Source organism: Miscanthus floridulus, chromosome 5 (assembly GCF_019320115.1).
Source record: "Miscanthus floridulus cultivar M001 chromosome 5, ASM1932011v1, whole genome shotgun sequence".
Lineage (NCBI taxonomy): Eukaryota > Viridiplantae > Streptophyta > Magnoliopsida > Poales > Poaceae > Miscanthus > Miscanthus floridulus.
The window spans coordinates 128,529,421-128,549,206 of record NC_089584.1 but is presented as its reverse complement, the minus strand read 5'-3'; the positions used below and the strand labels follow the sequence as shown (position 1 = coordinate 128,549,206).

The window sequence follows — 19,786 nt, the reverse complement described above, 5'->3', positions numbered from 1 at the left end:
CTGCCGCGGCCGCGTAGTGCTGCGCATCGCATACTCCCACCCAATCCCCCGGCGGCGTAGGGAGCGTCGAGCCGGGCGTCGTCCCGCTCTCCACCTGAAACACCAAGCCCAGGCCCATGGGCACGTGCGGGTCCAGGTGGCAGTGAAAGAACCACATGCCTGCGTCGACTCCAAGATTTCAGCCCACTCGTTAGGCCCAAAATATAATAGTAGACCCATATGTATCTTATGGGCTGAATTTACAGAAGAAGGGAGTATTCCTACCTGGATTGTTGGCAACGAACCGGATGACGGCCCAGCCACCGCCGGGCACGGCGATGGTGTTACGGGCCACCGGGTCCACAAGGTTGTAGGCCACGCTGCCCGGGGTGAAGCTGCCCATTCCCTGCGCCAGCACTAAAGATGTCAACGGGGACCCGATCCCCGATTCCCCGCGGGGAATTCCTCCATTAGGGGATGAGGATGGAGGGAAATTAATCCCCACGGAGAAATATTTGGTAGGAAGGCTGTCCCCATCGCCAGCAGCAAGGGAAGGGAAGGGAAGGAACTCTATCCTGGTCCTGGTTTCTGTCTTCTCTCCCGAGTTGAGTCCTCATTGGATCTGGTACGTGCCTACGTGCTGCTCTTCGCTTTCGTATCATACATACCACGCCGTGCTCCTCAATTCCGTTTTCAATTTTAATAACTCGACTTGACTCAATCCATGGTCTCTGCTTTCCTACTGTTGGTTTAGATTTATGGCAACTGTTTTGAATTTTAATAACTCAACTTAGACCTTCGCTCGATCCATGCTCCACACTTCCATGTGTTTTGTTTAGATTCATAGCATAAATTGAGATTTTTTTATGGAGTGAGTAGTGTATGTTCGTAGCGGTTTAGAGGAGGAGAACAACATGCTGTTGTGCGTGGGATGTTTAGTGTTTATTATCCACCACTTTAGTTGTTTATTTAGAATGGTGTTTAATTTCTTAAGTTTTAATGTACTGTCCACGATTAAATGTAAACAGCTGATGAGAAATTGAATTCAATGATGTAGTGGTACTAAAATAGTACATAATATTAGACTAAGGATCCCATGCCATGGCTTTCGTATGTCTTTTTTTTGTTGTCTCTTCTTAAATGTTCTGATTTTGTGGGAGTAAGAATTTTTTAATCAAAAACCATTGAGGCCACATCCTATTTTGTAGTCTACAGTTTTTAGCATGAGTCAAAGTGATGATTGATAAGTAGCTGTGTTTCGAACATGGATGTTTGCTAATGAAGAAGATATAGGTCTTATCTGCTTGGAGCTGCACTAAGATTCTGTATAGTTAATGATGACATCCCCCTATCAGATTTTACCAGCCCTTGCCGCATCGCCCTCGCCGTTGCCAGCCAGCCATCGCTCTCCCTCCTCCCCGACACGCCCGCCTAACGCGAGCTGCCCCAAGGCCAAGGTTCGACAGACATGCACAAACTCATCTTCATGGTTCATGCCATTGCCCATTGCCATGAATTTGTTTTGGAGATTAGACTCTGGTCTGAAACTTGAATTTACTGTTCATTGAATGGGACTGACTCTTATCGATTCTTATCCTGACATTTCTAGTGTATGTCATTTTTCTCCGTATTTAATCATAGACAATCAGATCATTTTATCTTGCTGTAGCAGCTCTGCCATTGAGTTAAAATGTGTTATACTTCTCTCTAATATATTTTGAGCACGATCACATATTGCTTTTTGATGAGAATCGATGACACAAGTTATCTTCCCCTGCTAGTCAGACATGTGTTAACAACTTAAGTGTCTATTATATATGATGTGTATGCTTAGAGCCTTAGATTGCCACTTCATATAGAAAAGTTACATCAAACAGGACAAATTATTTGTTAGTCAGCATTGACTAGACTTGATATATGGATATATTTTCTGTATGAACACATTGTGTTGATGATGTTCAACATCTCTAAGCACTACAAATCTATGTTAATAGTTATCTAATGAGCTACTATTTTATTTTTTGAATTTCAATTTACTTTGTTGTCTTCCAGTAATGGACTCCTAGACAAATGGAATTTTCTGAGGAAGGGAAATAATGGTGAAAATGATTTTATTGGATGGACGTTGCTAGGATGATTCTGCTAAATTTGTAGATGGTCCTTTTACATGTCAATGCTGGTCCAAATAGTCTAGAAGCCTCTGTAAATAACTAAAAACTGTGTATATTTCAAGTTTGATGTATTGTTAAATTTCTCTGTTGTGGTTGGTCACCAAGTAGTGGTATCAGCCAGACAGGGTTCAAATCCTGGCTTGCACCCAAAAAAAAACTTGCTCTGCCTCCCCCCAAAAAATAGCTAGGCACCATCCTGTTGTATTGGTGAGGTCCTACCTAGGGTAGTGGCAGGATTCGGGGGTTTTCTCAGAATGTCTTGTTTTACTAAATTTGATGAAGGTTCATTAAACCTTGTAGCCCAGCCCCATTCATCAACCTACTTAGCCTTCATCTTTACTTTCTTTGAGCTCACTCCACTGTTTTACAAGGGCAGTCCTTAAATTTGTCCTTGTGTGGTGCTATTTAGGTTTCTAAACTCTTAATTTTGTTATGTGGAATTTTAATTTGTTTAATGTTCTTGATGGATATAGGAGGAAATGTCATATCTTGAGTCTTTGCTGGAGTACAATGAAATTATCAAGAAGATGTTTGCTAATGAAGAAGGATTTTAGTTCTATAACAACTACGGTTTTGAGAAAGGATTTAGTGTGAGGAGAAGCTATTGTGAGTGGGACAATGGCCACAATGAGATGACTCTTTGGAAGTTCGTTTGTAGTCATCAAGGTTTCCGTGAAGAGAAGCAGCTAAAGAGGGTGATTAAGAAGCGGAAGCCACAGTATATTACCCATATTGGATGCCTTGCTAAATTTGTGATTGCACGAGATCAGATCACAGGGCAGTGGTATGTGAAGGATTTCATCGATGAACACAACCATCCGATGGCACCAGTAGAGCTTACTTGTCTACTACGTTCATATAGAAGAATCAACGATGAGTAGAAAGCTGAGATTGTGGAGATGGATAGTTTTGGGATCCGCAAACACAAGATAATGGATATTTTGGAAATGCAGTATGGTGGGTATGATAAGGTTGGGTGTACAATAAGGGATTTGTATAATTTCTGCCATCACTATAAGGCGGAGACAATTGCTGCCGGTGACGCTCAAATAGTCATTAGTTACCTGATGGAACTTCAGTGCAGAGATCCTGATTTCTTTTTCAAGTACATGGTTGATGGGGAAGGACACCTGAAGGGACTATTCTGGTGTGATAGTCAATGTCTGCTTGATTATGAAGCATTTGGTGATGTCGTTGTATTTGATAGCACCTACAAAACTAATCAATACAACCTACCCCTTGTTCCTTTTGTTGGGGGTAAATCACCATCGAAGCACAGTTATTTTTGGATGTAGAATTATTTCTCATGAGAATATTGAGTCATATGTGTGGTTGCTGAGTACATTTTCCGAGGCCATGATTCAGAAGCATCTGATCTCCATGATCACTGATGGAGACCTTGCTATGCAGAGAGCAATCAGGCTGGTGTGGCTGAATTCATCGCATAGGCTCTACATATGGCATATTGAGCAGAACTTTGTGCGTAATCTTAAGGATGATGTTGTCAAGGATGAATTCAGGAGTTTCCTTTATGATTGTTGGTCCATAGAAGAGACCGAGAGAAAATGGCAGGAATTTTTGGATAAGCATAAGGTTGCAAATAAGGAGTCTTGGTTGTATCAGATGTATGATATGAGGGAAATCTGGTGTGCTTCGTATCACGCTGGTAAGTGCTACTTAGGACTAAGGAGCAACCAACAGAGTGAGAGCCTAAACTCTAGGCTTCATATGCATCTAGATCATAAAATGACACTGCTTGACATGGTAAAGCACGTGGAGCACTGCCTTTTAGGGCTACACACAAATGAGGCAAAGTTGGACACTGATGCATTGCAATCTGAGGCATGCACAGAACTAGATGCTTCAATTATTGAGATAGAAGCCATGAAATTGTTCACTCCAACAGTTTTCACCATGGTGCAGTTCAGCATAAAGGCAGCCAAGAAGTGTTTTCGATTGACATTCTAGATGGCGATAATATGAGTGAGTATATTGTTGGCAGGAAGGATAAAGGAGACATGATGTACTATGTCAAATGTCAATTTTGTGATGAAGGCAATCTAAAGGGAATTTCTTGTTGTTGTGGTAAGTTAAAATCGATTGGAACCCCCTGCTCACACATCTTCTTTGTATTGGGCGATCTGGATGAAGACAAGCTTCCAGACTGTTGTGTTTTGAAAAGGTGGACAATGGGGGCAAAGAGTGCATTTCCTCTGAAAAGGATGAGCACCATGTATGACCATTCCAAAAGCCTATAGAGGTACCGTGAGCTACGCAATATCAATCATGTTGTAGCCTTTACAGCATCTCATTCACTTGAATCATATGAGCGGCTGAAACACATTCTGTAGGATGAAGTTGCTATGAACTGTCGATGTTTTACCACCGATAGCCTACCACGGGGGTCCCCGGGGCAGTATTGTTCAGGCTTTAGCGTATACGGAACTCGACGGTGAACGCAAGAGACAGTCGATTTATCCTGGTTCAGGCCCTCGACTATGGTCGAGTAATAGCCCTACATCCAGTCGGTGTTAGCCTCTGCGTTGGATTGATTGTGTTGTAGAAATCATGATCTCCTTTCTTTAGGAACCCTGCCCTCCTTTATATAGTCAGGAGGTCAGATTCCTAGTCAGTTTACAATGAGAGTTCCTAGTAGGATTACAAAATAATACTACTACTAAGATTACATGGGGAGAATCCTAGTTAGACTAGATCTTCTCTCTTCCTTGTGGGGCATCCTGTGGGTCCCGCACCGACAAGCCCCCGAGCACTTCATGGTTGTACTTCGGAAGCCTTGTCTTGTTCCTCCAGGTCTTGTCGAGCAGGGACAAGCGTCGTCCGAGTGCTTTCTTGAGTGAAACCATGTAGCGCTTCTTGGAATCTTCGAGTGGTGTGTGCTTTTTTGAAGAAAAATGTACTCCCATCTGAGTGTAGCCCCCGAGCCTCTTGCTTTTTGGAACAAGGAGCTGGAGGGTCTTGTCCTAAAATTGCTCTGATTCTTCGTCGAAGGGCTCTTGAGCATACTATATCCGAGTTCTTTTTGGGTGGGTGCAATTTTTTGTAAAAATTGCACTCACTGAGTGTAGCCCCTGAGCCTCTTGCTTTTGCTTGCAAAAGTTGGAGGGTCCAGATTCTTGTCTTCAAAAAATTCTGGGGCTATGTATCCGCAGCCCCGAGCCTTCTCCGAGTTCTTCTCTTTAGAAAAGAAATCGGATGAAGGGTCTTGATGTGTTGTAGTCCATCGACTATCGGAGTTAACCGCTGCCTGAGGGAGCTTATCGACCCTCGTGACTTCTTTTGGTGAAAAGCTCCAGGTAAGTTTTACTACCACTCCTCCTTTGTATGCTCATTTTTCTTCTATCCTTACGCCTTGTTTTTCTTTGTCTCTTCTTGCTTAGTCTTTCTCTCGTGATCATTCTGGCTTCTTTTTCTCATCTGAAAATGAGAAAAAGTTGTCTTCTGAGGTGAACGCTCTGAAAGCCGATCTTGACCTCCTCCGGGCTGAGTTGGAGACAGAGCGTCAAATGCACCAAAAGGAGGAGAAGACCCTTCATGCCTGGGTAGTAGAGATGGAGAAGCAGAGGGATGCCACGGTGGAGTCTGTGAAGAACGAGTGCAAAGGTGCCACGGGTTCTGCTTGTTTCTTCTTGTATTTTGACTTCTTTTTTTGCTGACTTGTTTTTCGGTGCCTTGTCTAGTTCTCTGAGTTGAAAAGCAGAAGCTCTCGGAGAGTATCGATGAAATGAAGGCTCTTGTCCGCTCTAGTCATAACAAGGCTGAGGAGGTAATTACTCATGTTGAGGAAGAACTCGCCCTTGCTAAGCTGATTAGGCGTGGAGCTAACAGAGATCTTATGTAGGCTCAAAGAACTATTGAAGACTTATCAGGCAAGTTGGCGACGGCTACCGAGAACTAGAAAGCTTTATGGAAATCCTTTCGTTCAGTAGCCGACACACTCCGAACTCCAGCGGACGATGGGCAATCTTGGGCTCAGTTTATTCCCCGAATTCTGACTTGTTTTCAAGAGTTCGTGAAGAGGTGCGCCCAACTGTGTACCAAGAATGTCTTGGCTCAGGTCCGGGTTCTTGCTCCAGAGGCGCCTCTGTCCAAGATAGCAGAGGAAGCCGATAGTCAAGAGTACATTGACACCGTTGAGCGGATGGAGCCTGAGGTCGAAGACTTAGCCAGTAGAGTTGTAGATAATCTTAATGTTGTTATCTCCTCTCCTGATGATGATGCTTGAACATAATCGACCTCTGTACTTTTGATTTTTTATAACAGAGTAGTTATATTCTTTTTTGAATGAAGATACTTTGTTGATACTTCCTCTGCTTGGTTGCCTTGTTTATTCCTTGGATGAGTTGTCCATGTCTTGCCTTCGTCTTTGCCATGTAAACAACCCCGCATGTTGACAACCTTCTTTGATCTATTGAGTTCTTGTCTGGCTTTCGCCTTTGCCGTATAAAACAACTCGGTGTAGACCGTTGCTTTGACAGACTTTGTGATCTCAAGTATCCTCAGTGTAGCCCCCGAGCCTCTTGTTTTTTGGTACAAGGAACTGGAGGGTCTTGTCTTGAATTTTCCCTAATCCATGCTCAGGCTTGGTTGTTTTGTTTTTGGGTGTTAGCTTGTTAGCTACCCTTATCGGCGGGCTCAAGCATCTTTTCAGCTATTTTGCCCTCGGCCGGTAGGCTCAGGCATGTTTTGGCCATTTTGCTCTTTGGTTTGGGTGTTAGCTTATTAGCTACCCTCATCGGCGGGCTCAAGCATCTTTTCAGCTATTTTGCTATCGGCCGATAGGCTCAGGCATGTTTCAGCCATTTTGCTCTTTAGTTTGGGTGTTAGCTTATTAGCTACCCTCATTGGTGGGCTCAAGCATCTTTTCAGCTATTTTGCTCTCGGCCGGTAGGCTCAGGCATGTTTTAGCCATTTTGCTCTTTAGTTCAGGTGTTAGCTTATTAGCTACCCTCATCGGCGGGCTCAAGCATCTTTTCAGCTATTTTGCTCTCGGCCGGTAGGCTCAGGCATGTTTCAGCCATTTTGCTCTTTTGTTCGGGTGTTAGCTTATTAGCTACCCTCATCGGCGGGCTCAAGCATCTTTTCAGCTATTTTGCTCTCGGCCGGTAGGCTCAAGCATGTTTCAGCCATTTTGCTCTTTAGTTTGGGTGTTAGCTTATTAGCTACCCTCATCGGCGGGCTTAAGCATCTTTTTAGCTATTTTGCTCTCGGCCGGTAGGCTCAGGCATGTTTTAGCCATTTTGCTCTTTTGGAAACAACTCGGGGTTTAGCCATCATAAGACATATGTTGTCGAAAAACCATCTTTATTGATTATGATCGTTTGATAAGCCATAATACACATTTTGTCGAGGGACAACATCTTTATAGGTCATGAACGTTGATCTCTTGTGTTTTGTACATGTACTCTCCTTTGAGTTGTTTTCATGCGTAGAATCTTCTCAGTTGGCTGATGTGCTATGTATTACTGACTTCTTTCTCATCTTTAGCCATTAACTTGTACGTTCCTGGTCCGATGACTTTTGAGGCAATAAAAGGACCTTCCCATGGACTGAGTAGTTTATGGCATCCGTCAGTTTTTTGTATTCTTCTTAGCACTAGGTCCTTGACTTGTAGTGATCGAGGCTGTGTACTCTTGTTGTAGTGGCGTCTTAATCCTTGGAGGTATCTTGCTGATTGAAGGGTAGCGTTTACCCTGACTTCTTCTGTAGTGTCAAGTTCTAATCTTCTAGTGTGTTCTGCTTCTCCTTCGTCATACTATTCTATCCTTGGTGATGTCCAAATCAAGTCGGTAGGTAGCACAGCTTCTGATCCATAAACTAAGAAGAAAGGCGAGTATCCGGTAGCTCTGCTTATTTGGGTCCGTAGTCCCCACACTACTTTGGGTAATTCTTCAATCCATTTTGATCCATAGTTTGCTAGTTCTTCATATAGTCTTGGTTTCAACCTGGCTAGTATGAGTCCATTGGCTCTTTCTACTTGTCCGTTGGCTTCTGGGTGTGCGACTAATGCGTAATCTATGCTGAAGCCACAATCTTGCGCCCAACTTTTGAACTCTGTGGCTATAAAGGGTGAGCCTAAATCTGTTATGATTTGATTGGGCATGCCAAAGAGGTACATAATGTCTTGGATGAACTCGACTGCTTTGGCCGCGCTGTATTTTGCGAGTGGTTTGTATTCGATCCACTTGGTGAACTTGTCAATCGCCACGAAGATGTACTCAAAATCGCCCTTTGCCTTCTTGAGTGGTCCTACTTGATCTAGCCCCCAGCAGGAGAAAGGCCAAGCGGGTGGGATGCAGATGAGGTTATGAGCTGGCATATGAGCTTGTCTTGCGAACATTTGACAACCTTTACATTTTCTGACGAGTTCTTCTGCATCTTTCAGAGTTGTTGGCCAGTAGAAGCCAGTATGGAAGGCTTTGCCAACTAGTGTTCTTGAAGCAGCGTGATTTCCATAGCAACCTGAATGTATTTCGTCTAGGATTTCTCTGCCTTCTTGGAACGAGACACATTTTAGGAGTACTCCTGATGATGCAGCTCTTCTATAGAGTTTGTCCCCCACTAGGACATAGTTTTTGCTTCTGCAAACAACTCGGGTGGCTTCCTCCTTCTCAGCTGGTAACTTATTCTCTTTGATATAATCAATAAAGGCTTGTGTCCATGAAGTGTTGATTACCAGAATGTGACTGCCTTTGGTTGGGGGTTCCGAGGTTTTCTCTCTGGTTTGTTTGATAGAAGGAGTCGATAACTCCTCTATGAATACGCCGGGTGGTACCTTTGCCCTGTCTGATCCGAGTTTGGCGAGGACATCTGCTGCAATGTTGTTATCGCACAGGACATGCATAATTTCTAACCCCTAGAAATGTTTTTCGAGTTTTTGGACTTCAGCGCAGTAAGCACCCATGTTTTCTTTGATGCAGTCCCAATCTTTGTTGACTTGGTTGATGACTACTGCCGAATCGCCGTATACGAGTAATCGCTTGATTCCGAGAGTAATTGCCACTCGTAGCCCGTGAATGAGAGCTTCGTATTCTGCTTTGTTGTTTGTAGCTTGCCATAATATCTGAAGGACATATTTAAGTTGTTTTCCGTCTAGAGAAATTAGGAGAATGCCTATGCCAGCTCCTCCTAGCTTGAGTGACCCATCAAAGTACATCTTCCAGTGGTCAAGGATTGTATCTGATAAAGGCTATTGAATCTCTGTCCACTCGGCCACAAAATCGGCAAGGGCTTGAGATTTGATTGCTTTCCGCGGTGTGAAATCGATGTTAAGAGCTCCGAGTTCAACTACCCACTTTGATATGCGTCCCGTCGCATCTCTATTGTGTAAGATGTCTTCGAGCAGGAAGTCTGTCACCACTATGATCTGGTGGCTTTCAAAATAGTGGCGAAGCTTGCGTGAAGTGATCAATAGGGCATAGAGTAGTTTTTGCACATGCGGGTACCGGATTTTTGATTCAGATAATACTTCGCTGATGTAGTATACGGGTCATTATACTTTATACACGCGTCCTTCTTCTTCTCTTTCTATGACTATTGCCGTGCTGACCATAGCAGTGGTCGCCGAAATGTATAGCATCATATCTTCATCTTTCCTTGGGGGTGTGAGAATTGGTGAGGATGTGAGGTATGCCTTAAGTTTCTTGAAAGCTTCATTGGCTTCTTCTGTCCATTCGAACTTATCTGTCTTCTTTAGTAGTTTAAAGAAAGGTAACCCTTTTTCACCGAGCCTTGAAATGAAATGATTGAGTGCCGCCATGCAGCCCATTAGCTTTTGCACATCTTTGATGTTTCTGGGTGGGCCCATCTCCGTTATGGCTCTAATTTGCTTGGTGCTTGCTTCAATTCTGCGATGACTGACCAAGAAACCGAGTAGTTGTCCTGAAGGAACCCCAAACACACATTTGTTCAGGTTCAATTTCCATCTCCACTTTTTTAGGTTCTCGAAGGTTTGTCTTATGTCTTCAATCAGTGTATCCGGGTTCTTTGTTTTTACAACTACATCGTCCATGTATGCTTCTACGTTTTCACTGATTTGATCGCCAAGGCATGTTTGGATAGCTCTTTGGTAGGTGGCTCCAGCGTTTTTGAGTCCAAATGACATGGTCTTGTAGCAGTAGGCACCGAACGGGGTGATGAAAGATGTCTTGCTCTGGTCTTGCTCTTTTAATGCTATCTGGTGATACCCTAAATAGCAATCAAGAAAGGATAATAGGGCGGATCCTACTGTTGAATCAACTATCTGATCAATGCATGGCAGCCTGAACGGATCTTTCGGACAGTGCTTGTTGAGATCTGTGTAATCAACACACATGCACCATTCATCCATGCTCTTTTTCTGTACTAGAACTAGGTTTGCTAGCCAATCTGGATGAAGGATTTCTCTAATGAATCCGGCCGCCATTAGCTTTGTGATTTCTTTTTTAATTGCTGCCTTCTTGTCAGGTGGGAATCGTCATAGCCATTGCTTTACAGGCTTGGAGCTTTCATTAATATCAATTCTGTGCTCAGCCAACTCTTTTGGAACACCTGGCATGTCGGTCGGCTTCCAAGCGAAGATATCTTTGTTGTCCCAAAGAAAGTTGGTGAGCACGAGTTCCTATTTTGCTGAGAGGTGAGCACTGATGGTTGCTGTCTTAGAGGTATCGCTAGTGCCCAAGTCGATTTGCTTGATGTTGGCTTCTTTTGGTGGTGCGATGATGCTGGGCTTTTTAGCTGGTATTTCTAATTCTTCTTGGCTCATCTCTGCAGCAATTGTGGCTATTTCTTTTCTTCCATTATTGGCTTGTGCTTTGGCTGCGATTTGGATTGCCTGAACGTCGCAGTCAAAAGCACGCTTCAAATCACTTTGAAGAGAAAGGACACCGTTGGGTCCTGGCATCTTAAGCAGTAAGTATAGATAATGTGGTATTGCCATGAATTTTGCCAGTGCTAGGCGTCCGAGGATTGCATGATATGATGAATTGAAGTCTGCAACCTCAAATTTGATAAACTCTGTTCGATAGTTCGAAGGAGTTCCAAAAGTAACGGGTAAAGTAATTTGTCCAAGTGGCATGGCTGCCTTGCCTGGTACTATGCCGTAAAAAGGTATACTTGTTGGTGTAATCATCCCGACGAGTTGTAGTCCCATCTTCCTTAGTGTTTCTGAAAAGATGATGTTGAGTCCGGCTCCCCCGTTGATTAGTACTTTGGTGACAGTCATACCAACAATAGTTGGATCTAGAACCAGTGGATAATGGCCTGTGTTTCCCACGCTAGTCCATTGGTCTTCTCTGGTAAATTGGATAGGATACTGTGACCAATTGAGATATCTTGGTGTAGCCGGTTCTGCTGTCATGATAGTCCGTAGTGCTAGTTTTTCTTGATGTTTGCTTCTGCAATCTGGAGCCCCTGAGAAGATCACTGCTACCGTTCCCCTGGGTTTTTGGAATCCTTTGTCCTCGTGGTTGTCTTCATCTTTTTTCTGATTGTCCTCTTTGGTGTTCTCCTTACTATCTTTTCTTGTGTATCGATCATTGAAAGTGTAGCAATTTCCGATGGTGTGCCTCCCATTAGGGTGCAATAGGCAACGTATGTTTTCAATGTCATCATATCTTCTGGGTTTGGAAAACTTCTTTGATTTGTCGGCCATTGCCACGGTATTGTCTGGTCTACGTTTTCTTTCTTGATGTCTGCTATTTCGATGATTTTGCTTGTCCAGGTTGTCTTGATTGCTTCTATCCGGGAACCTCTCTCGTGTTTTTTCTTCTGCAGTAATCATCTTTTCTACTGTTCGTCTGAATTCTTCATTGTTTCTCAGATTTTCTTTGCAGAAGTCTTGAAATTGCCACCTAGCCATGATTCCGTGAGAGAAAGCTTCAATTACTTCTTGTTCGGTGATGTCATGCACTTGATCCCGTAGTTCGCCGAATCGTCGATAGTAATTTCTGAGACTTTCGCCTCCCTTTTGCTTGAGTCCTTTCAGTTCTGCATGAGTGATTAGGTGTGTAATGATTCCTATGAAATTTTCACAAAAAGCTCTTTGCAAGTCCTCCCAATTTCTGATAGATCCTGGATTTAATTTGTCAAGCCATTGGAGGGGCATGGCTTCTAGTGCCATGGGAAAGAACAGGGTCTTGATATCATCGTCTCCTCTAGCTAGTTCAATTGATTGTGAATATATTCTGAGCCATTGCCTTGGTTCAGTTTTGCCATCATACTTAGAGTGGTTAGACAGTTTGAACTTGTGAGGTAATCATACCGATGCAAGCCTGTTCATGAAACAGGAGAATCTGTCATGTGTTCCGGCTTCTTTGAATTTGGATTCGGCACCTACTTCTGGCCAACTGTTGTTTTGATGGGAATAATTCTGCGAGGCTATCTGAGTAGGCACCCTACTCCTGGTCTTTCTTGGTTGTTCAAATTGGTGGCCTTGATTATGTTCCTTCCTACTTTCTCCGTTATGGCTTCCACCTGGCCTAAGTCTTTCAAAAGCAGACTTCCTTTGATTTTGATCTTCTTGCCTGTGGGTTGTTGATCTGGCGAGTAGTCTTGATTGGGCTCTCTCTTCATGCGTTCTTGGGATTGTCGACCGGAGCAAGTCCTGGAGCTATTCATACTTCTCACCGGGATGTGAAGTTGCTCTGAGTTCTTCTAATGCTTCTCGAATCTTATCGTAAGGCGTATTTGCCGTGCGTCTTCCTTCGACTTCTTGTTGTGATTTTCTTCTGTCGTATTCAACCAACTCTGACTCGTATCTGATCCAGGCTTCCCTGCGCTGCCTAGCACGGTGTTGGCACCCTTGCTTCAACTTGTTTTTTCTTTCTCTAGCTTGTTTCTGACTCTCGGTTTCTCCATCGTAGCCCTAGGCAAAGGGTGATATGTTGGATTCTGATTCATTTGATGACCTGACATCGGGTGCTTCTGGAGGATTTAATGGTGACCGAGGACATCGAACCATGAGTACTTCCTATGCATGAGCCATTCTGTTATTGGTGTTAGTTTTCATACTGTCAGAGTTGCTGATGACTTTAGTAGATGCTTTGATGTCGCAGATCAAGTCTCCTTCTTGGTAAGGTAGAATAGCCATCGTCGTCGTGTTGTCCAGTCGGGTATTGTTATCCTCAGGAATAGAGTCCGGCCAGTGAACGATGCAGTCTTGAGATGTTACAGTCAAGACGAGACCTTCCTGAGCTCCCTTCAGTGGCATTCTTAGTACTAGATCGAGGACTTCTCTGAGCCATGCCTGATAAGATGTTGCCATGTTTAGGAGTCCGAGTGGAGGAAGATCCAACTTCTTGAAGGGATTCTGCACGTACTCCGAGTTGTATTCTTGATAGGTTAGGGCCGCGTTCTTAAGTCCCATCGGAAAAGAACTTGGTTTCCCAAAAGGACTCGGATAAGACTCCAACTCGGATGCGGAGCTTGAATTCGAGTCGGATGCGCAAAGCTGCGGAACCTGAGTTGAATTAGACACTATGAGCTGCACGAATCCTCCGAAGATTTGATCTGTCATGGTCGTCGGAATAGAATCGTCTTCATGGTGTTTCAAATCCTCAAGGAGATGACTTTGGAGTCTGCCATTGTTGTCCGCCTCGCAGATCCATGAGCCAAAGATGAAAGTTGATCCCGTTGAGAAGATCATGTTGTTGAGGTCCATCGAGCTCTCGAATGCAAATTCGCCAAAAGCCCCTACCTGGCGCGCCAGCTGTCGATGTTTTACCGCTGATAGCTTGCCACGGGGGTCCCCGGGGTAGTATTGTTCGGGCTTCAGCGTATGCGGAACTCGACGGTGAACACAAGAGACAGTCGATTTATCCTGGTTCAGGCCCTCGACTGTGGTCGAGTAACAGCCCTACGTCCAGTCGGCATTAGCCTCTGCGTTGGATTGATTTGTTGTAGAAATCGTGATCTCCTTTCTCTAGGAACCCTGCCCTCCTTTATATAGTCAGGAGGTCAGATTCCTAGTCGGTTTACAATGAGAGTTCCTAGTAGGATTACAAAATAATACTACTACTAAGATTACATGGGAAGAATCCTAGTTAGACTAGATCTTCTCTCTTCCTTGTGGGGCATCCTGTGGGTCCCGCACCGACATGGACCTACCAAATGAAGGAGATAACAGAGGCAAGAGGTATGGTTGGGTGATGCCACAAGCCTTAGATGTTGATTCTATAGCGTTCAGTAATGTGCTGGATCCCTTGCATGTGCCTGGAAGAGGGGCCCCGAAGAAAAATTTGAAGTCAATTTCAAATACGAAGAAATCTAAGGTCAAATGTAGCCTGTGTAAGGATAAGGGTCACAATCGGCGAACATGCTCCATGAGAAAAGAGGTAGTTCATCTAAGTTGAAAACAGGCCATCTGCGAGGCATGTGTAGTTATGACTGATGTTTGTCCTCTTCATTTGTAGGAATCAAAGCTCCCTGAAGATGTGCTTGATATATGATTTGCCAATGATGAGTTTGTTGTTGCCTATTGTTTATAGGTATGCTGGTGAACAACTTATGATTTTCCATCATCTTTGCAAATTGACATGATATCAATTGACCTATTGCTAGAAATATGTTCTTGTTGTCAGGTACACTGTCAGTCTCAAAAGGTTTAATTGCTAAGGCATTGGTATCATTTTTTAGTTGAAATCTTGTCAATTTGGCCTTGTGGTTAAGGGTTTGGATAGGTTATTCTAGATTATATTAATTGACTTGTTGCTAGAAACATGTTCTTGATGTTACATATACTATAAGTCTTAAGACATTGGTATCATGGTACGATTAGTTTGACAACTAGAGTAGCAAATTGGGATTTTGCAAGGTAGAAGCATCAAGCATATGATTGATGAACCAAACAAAATTTGTTTAGCCAAGATTTGAGGCTTATTGCTTGTAGATTACAAGCACTCTTTTCTGGTCAGTTTTATTAGGAAGTTTACTAAATTGGTGTAAACACTACTAACACGCATAACCTCTGGACAAGTTTGTTGATGTAGTTGATTAATCAGTGCGGTCCACTTTTAGCTAATGTTTTAGGGACATTCATCAACTCCTTGAATTTGCCTACCTATGTAAAGTTGTCACTTGTGTCTAGGATTTTCATGCACTTCTTGCAAGTGTGGACACTTCAATACTCATTACCCCTTATATTGTACTAATACACATTGCATATTGAAGTCACTATGTTTGTTAATTTCTTACACTGTTTTGACATCCGATTTGTGTGTCACTGATGGATTCATGATTTGCATGTTCTGTCCCCCACTTGTGGTGAGTCTATTGTGGAGATTGACCGCCGTGTCCCTCCAATGGTCAAGGAAGCCCCAACCCTTGCCCGCTCAACTGCAAAGGAGGTCTGTCAGGCCGGCCTGGTGGGCACGGCTACTGGCCTCACCAAATCAGCCATTGCCCGTGCCTTCAGTCAACAGGATTGTCCTCCCCATGGCCATGTAGCTCTTAGCCAGGTACAATTCAGTGGTGTGTGATGGTGCCTAAGCGTGGGAACACCATGGCCACCTATCTCCCACTTGTGCCCACCGAGCGGCTCGCCCGGGTGTTCTCATAACCCATGGCTGATGTTGCCCCAGCACCAGAGATGAAGCCTATCCCCTCCCAGTAGAAGATGAAATGGAATGGAAACTACAAAATCAATTATATCTAGTATAAACTGAGATGTGGTGTAGCAAGTATTACTGTGTTATGTCTTTATGTATCATATGGTGAACTAGAGCTTGCTTGCGTGGTTTAGTGTGGTGGCAATGCATCTTGTTGCAACTTATGAGCCTACACAAGTTTATCTTTGTTCTATGGATTATGATGTGTACATTAATGAATATCTATTAAAATTCTATAGCATTGTTGATGTTTGTGCTTTGCCATTAGTTTTTAGATCTGGCTCTGACATTGGGGGTGCACTTGGTTCATTACTCTCAAAAGGTGTTTTTGCAATTTGAGTACCCAATGTGTATGTGCCTCTCTGTTGGTGTGTAACCTAGGACTGATAGAGACTGACTAAATGAAGAGCTTGTTTGGTTGGGTTTGGGTTCAAAAACCTGCTTACCAAAAACCATGGCATGCTAAAATCATGGCAAGCCAAAATTTTGGAACCCGACCAAGCAACCCAAAATGTGTAGGAAGTTTTCAACACTGTATGAATTGTGGACATTGTCACCCATGACTTGGTCCAGACATACCAGTTAAACACAAATTTGCTCCTTTTTAGAGGCACGCACACCAAACCAATCACATGGAAATTTCTTATTACACTGAACATTCTGATTAGAGGAGCACGTCTGTAATCCAACACCAGAATGCTGAGATTCAGGTTTTGCGCTAGATCTGAACATAGAATTACTTTGAATAACAACCAAAGAACTCATAATAATAGAACAGATCAATCTTATTATGTGAAGATCATATGACTCGTAGCTGAAGAATCTGTATGGAATCAAATGTTCTCATTTAGCAGACTTTGTAAGGCTATTTAATGCTCCATATATTGACATGGCAGTGGGGTAACCTTCATCTTTTCGCCTGCACGAAATGAGGCACACGGAGATTAATATTGCTGAATCGAATGTTGGAAAACAGTGCTTACAAAGTACTAGTGGTAGATATAAGGAGTTTTACTACAATGTTTTCATTTTATTATTAGGAGGGCAACTAGCCCTTCTGTTTCCTGAACCTAAATAACCCAAGCCTAATTTAGCCATGGTTTACAAGAAGCATTCAAGTAGGAAACTCACTATATGCTCCACAGATCTCAACTTCCCGCCATTCTTGAACAAGTGCACAACAACAACACAGCAGATGTGAAAGAAAGTCATCACAACAGCCTCCCTATTAGAAGCACACCATTTAAACTTCTAGTACTAAAGGCTTCCTCAAGATTGTAACACACAAAGAGTTCTAACACATGCATCTTAAATTAATATATAATCAAACTTCCAACCTAACTTTAAAAAAGGATGTAACACACTAAGTCTAACTTCGAACCAAAACATAATGCAACCTAAAAAGATGAAGCGCAGAGGAACTGTCGCCTTGTTCTTCTTCCTCAGAGTATGGACAACATGTTTCTTCATGGCATGGGACTATCACCTTGTTCTTCTTCATCATAGTAGCCTTGTTCTTCTTTCTCATTGTAGTCTGTTTCCATGTCCGACATGTCATGCATTAAGTCCATTTCATGTTATACATATATGGTTGTATGAAGTAGTTTTTTTGTGTGGAGAGGAACCAATACTCACGCCGTGCAAATCGTCGTTACATCCTTTCACTAGGTACAGATGACAAATTTTAGTCCCCTCTTTTTCATGAGCAAGCACCAATTCATTTACCTCTTCTTGTCCATTAATCTGTACTAACCTAGTTGATGGCTAACTCCCAGGAGCAGGATTGAGGTAGTACAACTATCCATCTCTTCTATATCCAAAAGGTTTCAAAGCCCCCAACATCGTGACAAACTCAACAGTAGTGGTTGGTTTTGTAATTGTAAACTAGCCTAATTCTTCTCGACTGTCATAGTACTTCTTCAGATCCGAATAAAGTTCCTTCACTGAGTGAAGGATAAATTGCATTACAACATCTTGCATGTATAGATTAGACGAATAAGGACAATTTGGCCACATAGAGTTCTTACACAGAAACTATACAAAAATTTAATATATCGGGCCACACTCGTTGTCCAATAATATATGCATGTATTTCTATGGTATGTACATCCCATCTTGTACCTAAAAGTGTAAAGATCCAAGGCATTCAAATGGCTATCTATGTAATGCAAAATATGAAATACTAGCATACTGTAGTTACCTCTACATTCATGTTGGCTCGGACCTCCTCTTCTTGGATCAAGGACCAGCCCTCCTCTTGCTCGATCAAGGACTAAATCATTGACTTCAATTTTGAGCGCTCATTATCCAACTCCTTATCCATTTATTCCCCTGCCTGCTTAATCATGGAGTCAACGTTGGCTCGCTCTTTCTTTATGTTGGCATCATTTTCTTCAAGGACCTTTGATAAGGATTGATTTAAGACGGCGCGTTCCTGCTTCATCTTCTCGGCAAAGGCAGCACAATAATCATGTAACGCTTGCTTCAGCAGGCAACCTAATGCAACATCCATTCTCACAGCAACGTCATTCTGCTCAATGGTTGACCCTTCGTCCAGTAGTTTTCGCTGAGAAATTATGTACTGCTCATTTTGTTTTCGCACTTGTTTTGTTCTGATGTCAACATCGGAGCGGTCAAGTTGTAACTTCAATTTCATATCCTCAAAGTCCACCTTTAGTTTGGTAGCCATCTCATCCCACTCCTTGAGGTGGTTTGTAAGATCCATGGTGCTTGAAGTTTGACGTAGCAGTTTCGTAAATCATCATGTGTCTCTAGGAAGCTTCATTAATTTTAGGATTGCACTATAGTGTTAAGACTAACATAGGGAGAGATGGTAAATAAGAAAGAAATGTCTGGATGAGAATAGAAATCCATCAGAAAAGCATACATGTACTTGGCCAACCAGTGATAAATTCATGAGGGAAGAACTGAACTTGCATGATAAATTAAAAAGAAAGTGGTGTAGACAAGGCTCGATCTTTCGATAGGTACGATAGCGTCGATTGGTGGAGACTCGATGTTCATGATCTTGGCTTCAAACCAAGACTGATTTGGACCCTCACAACCGTTACACCACTGCTCCGTTGGTTATCAACCACGCGAACGCGATTGACCTCGCCGAGAAGGCTTTCCTACAAGCGAATCGAGAACACAAGCAAGAACGGGATGAACGCAATCTAAAATTGCAAATAAATATGAGGCTTATGATAATGAGGAGTTCAAGTCTTTATTCAAAAGGACTAATCACCACATGCGAACAAGATTAAGAACTGGGGCCCTGGTTCACAGCAAGCGGCCTTGGCGGCATAGTTATAGCAAAACAACGTCTGTTTCACAAGGAAATCAAGAACTAAACAAAACCCAAACCCTAAGGAGAGCGATGGCTGCTAATTATAGAGCCCCGGACATCACCCCTAGATGCGCCCCTAATGGGCTCTAAGACGATACATGGCCCAACAGACCAAAAGACGGTGTCGTAGCACCCTGGTAGATTCTGGATGTTGACTTGTTTTGATGATTCCCATTGATTTCAAAGGGCTTTTGATGTGAGACCACTTGCATTGGCTTCCTTATCTAATTAGCTTTCCATCCATATGTGGATCGTTGAAAACGGAGCCTGGACGCGCCCGTGTGACTAGTTTTATGACATACTGGTCCTGGAACCCGAGATGGTCTCGAACTTGATTTGGGCCTCCACCTTGGTGACTCAAACCGGATGAGCTTCGAGCCTCCTTCTCGGTTAGGACACCCTCGCTGATCTCCTTGTCCTCTATCTCCAATCATGGTCGTATGCATGCATGTAAACAGGAAAATAGAGCACTGCAATCATATACAGTGAAATAAGATGTTAGCAAACTTATACATGAAACCCACTTACTACCAAACAAAATAAGGAAAGTTGTAGGAGGGAGCTGTGGCCACGAGAGGCAAGTTCATCATACAGCTTCTGCTGTCTCCATAACAACGTACGCGAGCACTTAGTGAGGCGTGACCATTGCGATCAGTCGGTTGACCCATTGTGCGCATATCAATTCA

General features: G+C 43.2%; 2 pseudogenes; one reads left to right on the top strand and one right to left on the bottom strand.

The window, feature by feature from the left end:
* Positions 1–2,629: 2,629 nt before the first annotated feature.
* On the top strand, positions 2,630–14,593 carry LOC136455324 (protein FAR1-RELATED SEQUENCE 5-like; annotated as a pseudogene).
* A 2,624-nt stretch (positions 14,594–17,217) lies between these two features.
* LOC136455323 (uncharacterized) lies at positions 17,218–18,476 on the bottom strand (annotated as a pseudogene).
* Between the last annotated feature and the right edge of the window lie 1,310 nt (positions 18,477–19,786).